We start from the raw sequence: 13,143 nt of genomic DNA, 5'->3' as shown, positions 1-13,143 counted from the left end.
ACCCCAAAAGGCTAGAGCCGGCCCTGAGTGTGTGTGTGTCTTGGAAGCAGCTGCTGTCAATGTTGCTGAAGAACATTCACGCTCTAATTAAATGCCAAAAAGATCTTGGCCGAATTTTGGCTTGACACAAAACACGAACTAGACAATTTCATGTGTGTGTGTGTGTGCACAAGAACAGCATACCATCCAACTGAGAGTTCTGTATTTCACCTTACTTCCAATGTCATCATGGACGCAGTATTTTACATAAAACTGTGAGCTGAACATCGTTCATGCTGAGGATTTGTCCACATGAAATGAGGTCCAAATAAAATAAACGTTTATTGGTCGCGTACACAGATTTGAAGATGTTATCGCAGGTGCAGCAAAATGCTTATGTATCTAGCTCCAACAATGCAGCAATATCTAGCAATACAATAACAATACACACATAATCCAAAAGTTTAAAAAATATCAAGAAATTAAGACATATCAGAACGAGCAATGTCAATGTGAACAAAGGTGTTCATATTTCACCTACCTTCCCACTGCTGCAGAGGCCAGCTCTAAAGTGTAAAATTTCATTACAGAGATGAATCACCAGGCCTCTCTCAAAGCCACTTGACTGGCGCTGGATGAAATATCTGTGGCAGAGCAGGAGAGATGCACTCAGGCATCTCAATATAGTTTGGTTGCAGAGAACTGCCCAAAACTGACAGTCCCAATTACTTAATGGTGTGGGTGCACAGTGCAAGGATTAATTTTGGGTGTCCGAGTTGCTCTAGAGTGTGCCACTGCATTGTGAAAAGGAGGTCTATCAGAAGACCATTAAAGGCCCAGTGCAATCAAACACGTGATTTTCCTGTGTTTTATACAGTACCAGTCAAAAGTTAGAACACACCTACTCATTCCAGGGTTTTTCTTTATTTTTACTATTTTCTACATTGTAGAATAATAGTGAAAACATCAAAACTATGAAATACCACATATGGAATCATGTAATAACCAAAAAAAGTGTTAAACAAATCAAAATATATTTTATATTTGAGATTCTTCAAAGTAGCCACCATTTGCCTTGATGACAGCTTTGCACACTCTTGGCATTCTCTTAACCAGCTTCATGAGGTAGTCATCTGGAATACATTTCAATTGACAGGTGTGCCTTCTTAAAAGTTAATTTGTGGAGTTTCTTTCCTTCTTACGTTTTACATTTTAGTCATTTAGCAGACGCTCTTATCCAGAGCGACTTACAGTTAGTGAGTGCATACATTTTTCTTATTGCGTTTGAGCCAATAAGTTGTGTTGTGACAAGGTAGGGGAGGTATACAGAAGATAGCCCTATTTGGTAAAAGACCAAGTCCATATTATGGCAAGAACAGCTCAAATAAGCAAAGAGTAACGACAGTCCATCATTACTTTAAGACATGAAAGTCAGTCAATCTGGAAAATTTCAAGAACTTTGAACGTTTCTTCAAGTGCAGTCGCAAAAACCATCAAGCGCTATGATGAAGCTGGCTCTCATGAGGACCGCCACATGAAAGGAAGACCCAGAGTTACCTCTGCTGTAGAGGATAAGTTCATTAGGGTTAACTGCACCTCAGATTGCAGTCCAAATAAATGCTTCACAGAGTTCAAGTAACAGACACATCTCAACATCAACTGTTCAGAGAAGACTGTGTGAATCAGGCCTTCATGGTCAAATTGCTGCAAAGAAACCACTACTAAAGGATACCAATAAGAAGAAGAGACTTGCTTGGGCCAAGAAACACGAGCAATGGACATTAGACCAGTGGAAATCTGTCCTTTGGTCTGATGAGTCTAAATTTGAGATTTTTGGTTCTAACTGTCGTGACTTTGTGAGACGCAGAGTAGGTGAACGGATGATCTCTGCATGTGTGGTTCCCACCAATAAGCATGGAGGAGGAGGTGTGATGGTGTGGGAGTGCTTTGCTGGTGACACTGTCTGTGATTTATTTAGAATTCAAGGCACACTTAACCAGCATGGCTACCACAGCATTCTGCAGCAATACGCCATCCCATCTGGTCTGTGCCTAGTGGGACTATTGTTTGTTTTTCAACAGGACAATGACCCATAACACACCTCCAGGCTGTGTAAGGGCTATTTGACCAAGAAGGAGAGTGATGGAGTGCTGCATCAGATGACCTGGCCTCCACAATCACCCGACCTCAACCCATTTGAGATGGTTTGGGATGAGTTGGACCGCAGAGTGAAGGAAAAGCAGCTAACAAGTGCTCAGCATATGTGGGAACTCCTTCAAGACTGTTGGAAAAGCATTCCTCATGAAGCTGGTTGAGAGAATGCCAAGAGTGTGCAAAGCTGTCATCAAGGCAAAGGGTGGCTACTTTGAAGAATCTCAAATGTAAAATATATTTTGACTTGGTTAACACTTTTTTGGTTACAACATGATTCCATGTGTGTTATTTCATAGTTTTGATGTCTTCACTATTATTCTACAAAGTTGAAAATAGTAAAAATAAAGAAAAACCCTGGATTGAGTAGGTGTGTCCAAACTTTTGACTGGTACTGTATATAGTGTAATCCAAAACAAATGTAATCTGTGAAATGCAGTAACTACAGGGCAGCTATTGACAAAGGTAAACAATGTACTTCAACTCAGTACAGTGTTGAGCAAAGTATTTAGCAACACAGTATACTGGGTTTTTGTTCTCCTAAGTATATTACCTTTCAAAACAAAACAATATTTCACATTCAGTTCTGTCAAGTTGGCTGAATGTCCTTTGGGTGGTGGACGATTCTTGATACACACGGGAAACTGTTAAGCGTGAAAAACCCAGCAGCGTTGCAGTAGTTTACACAAACCGGTGCGCCTGGCACTTACTACCAAACACTGTTCAAAGGCCATTCACCCTCTGAATGGCACACGTACACAATCCATATCTCAATAAAAAATCCATCTTTAACCTGTCTCCTCCCCTTCATCTACACTGATTGAAGTGGATTTAACAAGTGACATCAATAAGGGATCATACAGTGGGGAAAAAAAGTATTTAGTCAGCCACCAATTGTGCAAGTTCTCCCACTTAAAAAGATGAGAGAGGCCTGTAATTTTCATCATAGGTACACGTCAAATATGACAGACAAATTGAGAAAAAAATATCCAGAAAATCACATTGTAGGATTTTTAATGAATTTATTTGCAAATTATGGTGGAAAATAAGTATTTGGTCACCTACAAACAAGCAAGATTTCTGGCTCTCACAGACCTGCAACTTCTTCTTTAAGAGGCTCCTCTGTCCTCCACTCGTTACCTGTATTAATGGCACCTGTTTGAATTTGTTATCAGTATAAAAAAGACACCTGTCCACAACCTCAAACAGTCACACTCCAAACTCCACTATGGCCAAGACCAAAGAGCTGTCAAAGGACACCAGAAACTAAATTGTAGACCTGCACCAGGCTGGGAAGACTGAATCTGCAATAGGTAAGCAGCTTGGTTTGAAGAAATCAACTGTGGGAGCAATTATTAGGAAATGGAAAACATACAAGACCACTGATAATCTCCCTCGATCTGGGGCTCCACGCAAGATCTCACCCTGTGGGGTCAAAATGATCACAAGAACGGTGAGCAAAAATCCCAGAACCACACGGGGGGACCTAGTGAATGACCTGCAGAGAGCTGGGACCAAAGTAACAAAGCCTACCATCAGTAACACACTACGCCGCCAGGGACTCAAATCCTGCAGTGCCAGACGTGTCCCCCTGCTTAAGCCAGTACATGTCCAGGCCCGTCTGAAGTTTGCTAGAGTGCATTTGGATGATCCAGAAGAGGATTGGGAGAATGTAATATGGTCAGATGAAACCAAAATAGAACTTTTTGGTAAAAACTCAACTCGTCGTGTTTGGAGGACAAAGAATGCTGAGTTGCATCCAAAGAACACCATACCTACTGTGAAGCATGGGGGTGGAAACATCATGCTTTGGGGCTGTTTTTCTGCAAAGGGACCAGGACGACTGATCCGTATAAAGGAAAGAATTAATGGGGCCATGTATCGTGAGATTTTGAGTGAAAACCTCCTTCCATCAGCAAGGGCATTGAAGATGAAACGTGGCTGGGTCTTTCAGCATGACAATGATCCCAAACACACCGCCCGGGCAACGAAGGAGTGGCTTCGTAAGAAGCATTTCAAGGTCCTGGAGTGGCCTAGCCAGTCTCCAGATCTCAACCCCATAGAAAATCTTTGGAGGGAGTTGAAAGTCCGTGTTGCCCAGCGACAGCCCCAAAACATCACTGCTCTAGAGGAGATCTGCATGGAGGAATGGGCCAAAATACCAGCAACAGTGTGTGAAAACCTTGTGAAGACTTACAGAAAACGTTTGACCTGTGTCATTGCCAACAAAGGGCATATAACAAAGTATTGAGAAACTTTTGTTATTGACCAAATACTTATTTTCCACCATAATTTGCAAATAATTTCATTAAAAATCCTACAATGTGATTTTCTGGATTTTTTTTCCTCAATTTGTCTGTCATAGTTGACGTGTACCTATGATGAAAATTACAGGCCTCTCTCATCTTTTTAAGTGGGAGAACTTGCACAATTGGTGGCTGACTAAATACTTTTTTCCCCCCACTGTAGCTTTCACCTGGATTCACCTGGTCAGTCTCTGTCATGGAAAGAGCAGGTGTTCCTAATGTATTTTACACTCAGTGTATATGTATAGGTGCATAACGTAATATATTAAGATAAAACTCTTGACAGACATGTAAAAATCGGTTTTGAAAGTAATATCTCACATGGACAACCTTAAGCAATGTCAAATATATTATGAAACTTTAATAGCGCTCTATGTGGCTGTTACATAACATTTCACTATAGGTGGGGTCTAAGCTTGGACCGCCACAGACTATTTTCTGTGTGTAATAATAATAACATGCCATTTAGCAGACGCTTTTATCCAAAGCGACTTACAGTCATGTGCGCATACATTTTTACGTATGGGTGGTCCTGGGGATCAAACCCACTACCCTGGCGTTACAAGCGCCATGCTCTACCAATTGAGCTACAGAGGACCACCCATTATGGCCATTTTCAGTCTTGCCACCAAGTAGGTTTAGACAGATTATGAAGGAGCACCTTTCAACTGTCCTCTCGATACAGGATGATAATAGAATTCTAATTGACTCCAAGTAGACCTGGCTTTCTTTCCACATGATTGCAGTACAACAGAATGGGCGTCTTGTAAAAGGGGACTCGGTCACAAAGCCAATAGTTGTTGAAATGAGCAGACAATTTGCCAACCTCACCACAAGTGGCCTTGCTTGGCATTACAAGAATGACCAGCACACGTGGGGCAGAGCTTGTCCATTAGTACAACCTGATTACTACCACACAGCCCCTGATAAATGGCTGCTTTCATAACACATGACACAGCTAACAGGAGGACAGATACCAAAGTAGGGTCTATAGTGTTGGATCATAGGGGTGTGTGGAGATGGATGAGCCTATATTCAAATAGTCAAATTCAATCACACCTGCTGGCATTGCAGTATTTATTATACATAGTCATACATCAACATATTTTCCCCCAGTAATCAAATTACATCACAAAATGGTTTTAGGGGCTGTAAACATTCCAGGAACATTCCGGGTGCTCAATAGTTTGTACACAAAGTTATTGCATAAACATCCAGGTTTGATTGATAGATTGAATTTTGGACAACTCCTTTCCTTCATGACCACTGGTTTGGAAGGACAAGACAGGTAAAAGCAATATGGTGGAAGTGGACTATCCAATCTTTTCCCCTATAACTGATAATGAAAGACAGGCGATGGGGAAAGGAATCTATTTGAGAGTGTTGGGAGGCAGCTAGTGTTGTGTAAGCACAGTGACCTGGTAAGGTACTGTGGCCTCTATTTGGCTGGGCGACTTGTACAGGGATGCCAGTCAAGGAGGAAACAGAGGTGAGGAGATGCAGTCTTTCACAAGGGCAAGACATACGTCAACACCTCATAAAGACAGCCATTCCTCTAAAACAAGACATTAGTCAGCTGCTAGTCTTCCTTTACCCCTTTCTCTCGCTCTGGCCTATTTATTGTTTATTGGACAGAGGCAGGGAGAGAGGTTAGTGAGTGTGTGCTGCCATTCAAACAGAGTGAGGACAAACTACAGTGCACAATGACACACTAACAAAAAGCTGTGCCACCGGCAACCAAGAGACCTTGGGTTTTATAGAGACAGAGAGTGCCTCTCCGCCTGAGCTTTTCTCCACTGACTGATAGGCAGGCAGCAGCAATTGTAGTAAGAAAGGACAGGCGACAATTGTCAGGCGGGGATTGCACTGGCTCTGGACCAAAGCTTGAAATATGAAAGTAATTTTTTTCAGAGCAGGCGGAACTGAACTACACTTATGAAAAACAAACAAATCTGAAGAATAACTTATGACAGTGTCTCCTGTTATTGTACAGTATTTGGGGGGGCTTTTGAGCTGTCAGAGAAAAAGTAGAGCAGCCTCTCTTATGTAAGGCTTGGAAAATGGTTGACAAAGAGAAGAAATCCCTGTGCCTGTAGGGACACATCATTGCGGTAGCATGTAGGCTAGGGCTGGGCGGTATACAGTATTTTACAATATACCGGTATTGATGCACAGACTGGTTTGGGTTTTTACTTTACTTTCTATAATGGTATTTGAATGTTTGGTTTGTTTAATGGGATACGCCGTGTGTAACGTTTATTTTTATAGTTTACTTCGCTACTTGAGTCATCTCTCTCTGCTCTCTCTCTGTCCATGTCGCTTTCCACACAGACCTAGCCCAGTCACTCAAGGAGCGCAATGGTTGTTCCTCGACTACAAGACACTAGCGTTCAGTCTGCATGGTCAATGCAGCACATGCAACAATGTTGATGACAAGGATGCTGTTTTAACTTTGCTTCTTAATATAAATCCCCTAGTGTTCTATAATTACACATTTCGTTTGTGTTTCTTACATCTGCAAACAGCTAGTTTGTCTTTTCTTAGTTGGGCCTAAATCTTGTTAACCGCTAATGCTAATAAATGTACTGAGTCAGAGCAAACGTAATTAGTTATACAGCCTGATAATACCAGTGATGGTGTAGACCTAAATCAGCATGTTATTTGTGCAACAGTATCTTTTAAATCAAAGAGGAAAACGCGAAGCATGATTATGTTAGCTACATGAACTAGCTAAGAGAAAACATTCAATGTAGCCAAAGATAATAGTCCCCTAGGAAACACTTGTCAACACTTTGGTTCCTAGCCTGTCACAATAACTCCTTCCTGGCATTTTCATTCGTTGTCATGTCAAACAATACAGTATTCAAAGTGCCACTATTATATTCTAACTATAGTTATATTCTAACTATAGAATTGGAATAATCATTATATTTCCATGATTCCAAGTGTTTGCTCTAAATCGCAAGTAAAATCGCAATTGCATCATTTGGTTAAAAATAAGGCCTAGGTTGTTTGCCCATATCGTGCAACTCTACGTGGCAGTGTGGAAATGATCTCAAATCAGTGCAGGAAATGCAGAAATTGATGAAAATGCTGAAAATTATTTTGGGTTGAAGTTTAATTTAACAGTATAAAACAATCAGAATGGAGAAAGACCCATTGTGTGACGAGTACTGAGGATACGAAGAGGCAGGAATCAACAATGTAAAGGTTTACTTAACACTGAGCAAGAGAACAACAGCGCGCGAATACACGACATGACACTAACAATCACACACGACGCAACACTGAACAGTCCAGGGGTGATGATGAGGTGCAGGTGCGCTGGCAGTGATTAGGGTGCGTTGGGTTTCCATTCCGGTGTTGCCGAGAGGGTGCGCTCAGACCGGTGGCTCAGTAGACCGGCGAATCAGAGCGCCGGAGGGGAGCAACGGGAGGAGACGTGACACATTGAAATCACTTAGAATGTATGTGTTGCCACCCTTGGGTCACGTACTACTCATAAAGCAAATTTTGAACTTTTATTATTAAAAAACATAAAATACCGTCAAACCATCCATTTTAAATACTGTGATATGATATTTTGGCCATATCGCCCAGCCCTAATGTAGGCTTCCTTCCAGAGACCATCCATGTGAAGGGGTGTTAGTACAGTACAGTACAGGTACCTGTGTGTGCCCTCAGCTCTCACCTGCAGATTGACAAGAGCACAGACACCCACACAGAGCCATGTTAACCACATCTACAATCACAGTGACCTAACCCCATGCATCAACGTTTAACCACACAGTCACTTAGCACAGCCACACAAACAAACATGACACTTAACTAATATTTATGAGCCATTGGCAGACAGAGTAAAGCTAATGGTACAGTATGTTAAATATAAAGGGTTTAAAGTGGGTGAGGTATATGACTGGCTGAATTGCAAAATGTGCATTAAAACTTGGCCCGAACCAGTTCTGTTAAATAACTTTGATGTACAGTTTAAGGAGAGGTACGATTTTTATTGTCATTTGTAGCATCTACAGTCAGTCCATCGCAACAGTCCTTCTCACCAAAGGCAGGAATAAGCTTTGATTGGCCACTCCAAACCTTTGTAGTCACCTGATTGGTAAGAACAACCTAAACATTAAGGAAATGAAAGTTCATCTAAAGGAAACTGGCTTCCGCATAAACATGACAGAGGCAAAAATAAGACACCAGGCAATATTTATTGTGTTAATCATTTCACCCTGAGAGAAAAAGTAAAGGTTAAAAGTCCTCTTCAGTCTCATTGATGCAGTGTTATGTTCTGAGGAAAGAAGAGTTTGGTGATCAATGAAACACATCCCTCCTTAACAACGCATTATTATCGGCACCCTCTTTTTTCCACTTCAATTGTTGTCCCTTACAGCTGTGAGGCTTGGGTCCCAAAAATTATTGAGGTGTTTATAATTTCCTGCCTATGTGTTGATGCTCCATCCATCAGCAATACAACCGGTATGCTGTATTGTCATTTCAGACTAAGAGATGACAGTGGAGATGTAATTTAGACTAGGTTATTATGTGGACTTGGGCACAGAGTAACACAACAACTTAGGTATTGGTAGACATACAGTAGGAATGTACTCAGCAAACATAGAGACAGGTCCTGTGGGCTTACATCAGGATGAGTCATACTCTCCCTCTCTACAGCAGAGCAGCAGAAAGTAACTCCAGCTCTCCACAATCAGAGGATCATTACTGGTATGTCTGTACAGCAATGGTCTTCAACCTTTTCTTGCCCAGGGACCCCCTCCCAGGCAAACCGGCGACCCAGGGGCCCCATCATACGTTAGCCCACCAAAAAATGTCACATGCCTTGTCTTATCATCAGGTGAATGATAATGGCATGGAGAAGTAATGACCATTTTTTAATGAATAGATTTGGTAGACAGCTTATCATTATTTTGACCTCCCCACATATAATTGGAAAAGGAAGTGTAAACTCTAACATCGCTGACCCCCTGCAGTACCTCCACGGACCCCCCCCCCCCCCCCACACGTGGGGCTCAAATTGGAACAGGTTGTCCTGTCCACCGGCTCTGTTGTTTTTGTGTCCTCCAAGGGGTCCCTGAGTGCCGCCAACCAACAAATTACTAGAACAAAGTGAATTTGCTCCAGGGTTCATAAGATAACTATTTTGCTGATTAAAAACTGTGCAGCGCCATCCTGGCATGGAGCGGCCATTCCGTTTAGATCCCAATCTCCCTGGCCGCTTAAATCAGCATTGCACTAATAAGAGCCTTTTTATCTCTTGGGATGAGAGTGCTTAGTCTAGATGCACGGTTGGATTGTGACCAGAGATGGGAGGTTGTAAATAATGAGTATGTCTTGACTTCCTCCGAAGCTGCCTCCTCTCCTTGTTCGGGCAGGCTTCGGCGGTCGTCGTCACCGGCCTTCTAGCCACTGCCGCTCCTCATCTCATCATTCCATTTGTTTTGTCTTGTTTATTACACACACCTGGTTCATATCCCCTCATCAGTACCTGTATAAGTGTTCCCTCTGCCCCCTTGTCTTTGTGTGTGATTGTTTATTGTGGAGAGTAGTGAAGCTCGGTGGAGCTCCTTGTATTTTGTATCGCCAGGATATTTTCCTGTGTGCCTTGTATTTTCCAGTGCACTGGAGTGTTTTGACACGTTCCTGCGTAACTCTGTGGTTGCGGAATAAAGCCTGTTATTCTGTGATTTACCCTCCTGCGCCTGACTCCTTCAACATCACCTCATCACAGAGTAAGGACAGAGAGACAACGCAAGTCTGGCGAGCATGGTTTCAGGAAGGCATTGCTGTCAATCACCACCAGCTGGACCTGGATTGGACCAATACAGGGGCCTAAGTTACTGTCCAAAAGCCACAAGCAAAGTATTTTATTGCTGCTGTCTTTGCTGTTTCGATGTAAAAATTGTTTCTACTATTCTATCTCGCTCCAGCCAATCCAGAAATCTAGCCATAATTTTCTATGAGCATTTAAGTTAAGGAATTCCATTTAGACTCTTTACTTGAATTTGACTGGAATTTAAATGGAACGGAGCCCAAACCAAAATGGAGGTTGTAGAAATAACCCCTTTGGATTTTATTGGTAGGATGTTTTGGGATCAGTGACAGTATTGGTGGGGATTAGTACCTCAGGGTGCTGAGCAAGGAAGTCAGCCAGGAGGTACTTCTCCACCAACAACTCCATGTAGTCATGGTAACGAACGAGGATGAGGTTGGAGAGGATTGTTTCCACAAGAGGATTGTTTCCACAGTGAGCTCCTTCAAGGCCCCCTGCTGCTCTGGAGAAGGAAAAAATTAAGAAAAAGAAATCAGAGACAGTGAAGTAAAACATTTCTCTAATTAAGCTTAAATCTAAGATGGAACCCTTTTTTCTCTACACCATCTGTAGTTTTGTCAATTTTTGTCATGGCTCACACATAGAGTAGCGATTAAAAGGTGTGACGAAACGACCAAGCAGTGATTGAATGCATGCAACAGTACTGTTGATCCCCATATGTGAGCATTTACCAAATACCAGAACAATACTATTTCATCAGTAAACAATTTTCTTCATAGCCTAGTATACATTTATTACCTGTGTATGATAATGTAGTGATAACTACCAATGTAACAAATACGTTCAATATTTGAAATCTTCATGAGCACTAAATAGATGCTTCACAAATCAGTCATAAGTCATCCTATATGATGGATGATATATAAACGTTCAGTCTCATTGTTTTTGTTCTGTCCTGTACTACTTAGTTACGTGCATCCTCTGCTAGCAGCCAATAGTCGTCCACGGCTGCCTGGGTAGGTCCACAGCCTTCTGGACCAAGAAGCTGCCCTCCGTGTCTATGTACAGAGCCTTGCCTCCCAGCCCCCCAAAACACATAGGGATCTGCACATCTACTGCCAACTGGATACTTATGGACACAGAACGAGGGGTTTAGGTGTGAATGTGTCGTGCAGTTATTTTATTATGTTATTATTACATTATTTGGAACAGTTGAGTAAGGTGAATAACTCTTCCACACAGAGGTACCAGAGCTTACCAGAGCTGGGTCTTTCCCACCCCAGGCGCTCCGCAGACCTCAGTGGTCTTCCCCACCGGCAGGCCCTCTCCCAGGGCTGTGTCCAGATAACTCTTCCACACAGAGGTACCAGAGCTTACCAGAGCTGGGTCTTTCCCACCCCAGGCGCTCCGCAGACCTCAGTGGTCTTCCCCACCGGCAGGCCCTCTCCCAGGGCTGTGTCCAGATAACTCTTCCACACAGAGGTACCAGAGCTTACCAGAGCTGGGTCTTTCCCACCCCAGGCGCTCCGCAGACCTCAGTGGTCTTCCCCACCGGTAGGCCCTCTCCCAGGGCTGTGTCCAGATAACTCTTCCACACAGAGGTACCAGAGCTTACCAGAGCTGGGTCTTTCCCACCCCAGGCGCTCCGCAGACCTCAGTGGTCTTCCCCACCGGCAGGCCCTCTCCCAGGGCTGTGTCCAGATAACTCTTCCACACAGAGGTACCAGAGCTTACCAGAGCTGGGTCTTTCCCACCCCAGGCGCTCCGCAGACCTCAGTGGTCTTCCCCACCGGCAGGCCCTCTCCCAGGGCTGTGTCCAGATAACTCTTCCACACAGAGGTACCAGAGCTTACCAGAGCTGGGCCTTTCCCACCCCAGGCGCTCCGCAGACCTCAGTGGTCTTCCCCACCGGCAGGCCCTCTCCCAGGGCTGTGTCCAGATAACTCTTCCACACAGAGGTACCAGAGCTTACCAGAGCTGGGTCTTTCCCACCCCAGGCGCTCCGCAGACCTCAGTGGTCTTCCCCACCGGCAGGCCCTCTCCCAGGGCTGTGTCCAGCGCTGAGCAGAAGGTGAAGATGGTGCCCAGCTACTGCTCTCTCTCCGTCAGCCTGCCTGTTGCTGCTCTCTCCTGGCCAGGCTCACACCTCACAGCACCTCTACTGCCTCCTCCTGGGAGATGCCAGCCTCTACAAATACAAACACAGGGATGGAGCTGAAGAGGATAAGATAGACAAGCTTGAAGGGGAGAGATAGAAATGTTAATGCACTGTAAGACGCATTGGGAAATTAAGTTAGCTGGAACCACATATTGACAAAAACAATATATTTGGGTTATTTAGGTGTAATGCATTTCACCCAGTTGATGTCCTGTAACTGTATTATAACCTACTACTGTAATAATGATACATCAACAACTACAACAACAGTGACTGGTTGGCTACCTTTGCTTAGTTGGAGGTTGCAAGTCAAACAGGTCTGCAGCAGAATGAAACCCAGAATTTAGCAGTTTCACTTTGACAGACGGTGCAAAGGCGTAGCTCGACACAGCCCTCTGCAACCTTCTCTTTCTTACCCGTTTCACGACTTGAATGAGATTGACACAGGCAGACAAATTAAAAAGCTAGCATGCCACTTGCCATTAATGATAATTTGCTTGATACATTGAACCAGTTTCTAACACCTCAGTGAAAAAGCAAAAACAAGGACATTTCTAAGTGACCCAAACATTTGAACAGTAGTGTATGTACAGTAGTGCCTTGTAAAAGTATTCATCCCCCTTGGTGTTTTTCCTATTTTGTTGTATTACAACCTGTAATTTAAATGGATTGTTATTTGGATTTCATGTAATGGACATACACAAAATAGTCCAAATTGGTGAAGTGGAATGAAAAATTAACTTGTTAAAAAAAAT

General features: G+C 43.2%; 1 pseudogene across 1 annotated transcript; it reads right to left on the bottom strand.

Annotated features, from left to right (window-relative positions):
• Positions 1–10,182: 10,182 nt before the first annotated feature.
• On the bottom strand, positions 10,183–12,871 carry LOC311136282 (DNA repair protein RAD51 homolog 3-like; annotated as a pseudogene). The gene is made up of 6 exons: positions 12,865–12,871; positions 12,674–12,815; positions 12,203–12,418; positions 11,203–11,359; positions 10,582–10,732; positions 10,183–10,266 (listed from the first exon to the last, which is right to left on the bottom strand). The product of its transcript is annotated as a DNA repair protein RAD51 homolog 3-like (transcript).
• Positions 12,872–13,143: the final 272 nt, after the last annotated feature.

Source organism: Coregonus lavaretus (genome assembly GCF_964263955.1).
Source record: "Coregonus lavaretus genome assembly, chromosome: 10".
Lineage (NCBI taxonomy): Eukaryota > Metazoa > Chordata > Actinopteri > Salmoniformes > Salmonidae > Coregonus > Coregonus lavaretus.
This window is presented reverse-complemented; position numbering and strand designations above follow the sequence as displayed.